Source organism: Chiloscyllium plagiosum, unplaced genomic scaffold (genome assembly GCF_037043375.1).
Source record: "Chiloscyllium plagiosum isolate Xiang-an unplaced genomic scaffold, Cpla_swu_hap1 HiC_scaffold_29, whole genome shotgun sequence".
Classification (NCBI taxonomy): domain Eukaryota; kingdom Metazoa; phylum Chordata; class Chondrichthyes; order Orectolobiformes; family Hemiscylliidae; genus Chiloscyllium; species Chiloscyllium plagiosum.
In genome coordinates, this window is record NW_028270167.1 from 98,518,076 (window position 1) to 98,519,936 (window position 1,861).

General features: G+C 44.5%; 1 non-coding gene across 1 annotated transcript; it reads left to right on the plus strand.

Moving 5' to 3' along the window:
* The first annotated feature begins 491 nt into the window (after positions 1 to 491).
* On the plus strand, positions 492 to 564 carry trnar-ucg (transfer RNA arginine (anticodon UCG)). The gene has a single exon. It is a non-coding gene; the product is annotated as a tRNA-Arg (tRNA).
* The last annotated feature ends 1,297 nt before the right edge of the window (positions 565 to 1,861 follow it).

Here is a 1,861-nt window from a genome sequence, read left to right on the forward strand (position 1 = left end):
GCCGGATGGGAGCGATCTGATTTTGTTTAGCAAATGCACTGCAGGAAGGTACAAATCAAGCTGATGCTTACAACGGCTCGTTTTGAGCCGCTAATTTCAGTGAAGTGGCAGCGCCAATAAAAGGCGTCACGCACCTCGTCTAATTCCACATCCTGAGCTCGAAATGACCAGAGGTTTCTCGCTGAGTTTCTGCAGGGTCTTGTTTGGACGACACCATGACACTTTTTCACTGGAATGGATCATGAAATCGCGTCGTGACTATGAATAAAACGATGGAAACGTCCAGCCGAGAAGGGGGAGACACTGAAGCGGGCAACTGAGGACAAATGTTTCTCCTTTGCCAGTGAAAAGCACTGCTTCACAAATTGGAAACTTCGAAGTGAAGCAATGTTGGTGATTATCTTCGGTGCTTGTTCACCTTTTTAATTCTGATTCCGTGAAAGCCCATGGCATTACATATCGACATTCTGCCAAGCGCAGGGTTGTCTCTTGGGCCAGTGGCGTAATGGATAACGCGTCTGACTTCGGATCAGAAGACTGTAGGTTCGAGTCCTCCCTGGCTCGAGGGCGGATGTTTCGCTTTAACCGTGGTATATGTTGACGCTTCCCTGTATAGTTCTCTCGGGACATCTCCTCTGTGCTTCCGCATGTAAAGCTTGCATTTGTCCTATTGTCCATTTCAAATTCCAGCTCTCCACAACGGACACCTCCGTCAGTTTGGCGGTATCTTATGGTGTGTCTCCCTCTGTGGGTGAAAATGAGCATGAATTCCTCAAAAGAGTTACAATTCGTTGTACTTCTGTCCCATTATTGTGCAATGTAAGAACATAGGATAACCTCATTGACATTTGACCTGGAAACATTAGAACACACGAGGCTTTGGGCCAAAGTTCGAAACTGCGACTGGAATACATGGCTCTCTGATTAGCCGCAATGCACACGGGCGGAATGGCCTTTTCCCACTTTGTAAATCTTCGAAGACAATTTGAAAAAAATCTGCAACGAAAATGTTCAGACAGGGTGTTTTATTTACACCAAATACGATAGTATCTATCGCCTTGTCTTGTTATTTACTTGTGAGGATTCGGTACTCTCAGCACCGTGGCCCGGATCGTATTCCCGCTCATGGAATGGTTGTATTGTTCAGCAAACATATCGGTGTACCAGTACTTCTGCCGATTTTCCGATGCTGGCAGGTCATTGGTTTTGTCCAAAACATTATGAAGGTTAACATAAAACAAATAGCTGCAGGTGCTGGAAATCTGAGCCAAAAACGAAAATTGTTTGTGCAGCGGAGCATGACTGGCAACAGAAACGTCGACTCTCCTGCTCCTCGGATGCAGCCTGACCTGCTGTGCTTTTCCAGCATCACTCTGATCTAAAGTCAGGTTTCCAGCATCTGCAGTCCTCACTTTTGCCTAGTTCCTTCAGTGTCGCTGGTTCCCAATTCAAGAAGTCCATCTCTATCGGTTTCATGTTTGTACCTCCGTGCTGAGGAGTTGAAGAGTGAAGAAAAGTAACTCACCTCCTCCATCTCTGGGGTAATTAGGGACTGAAAATGAATCGTGTCACATTGAAATATATCTACATGCGAATTAATCTCTGTCTTTTATTGGGAAACATCTCTTCCATTGTAATCATCAGGAAAGATCATTTCGTTCGCCAGAAAAATAAATGAATATGTCACTAACCTTTGTTTGCTTCAGGTCCGAGAATACTCAGATCAATAGCTCCCTTGCTTACTTCTGCTGGTCATGTTCGCAAAGAGATATGGCAAATTGCCAAGTGTGATTTTCCTTTCAATAAATAATTTTGACTCAGTTTGCCTGCAAATATCTGTTCCTACCTTTGTGCTTTTCTT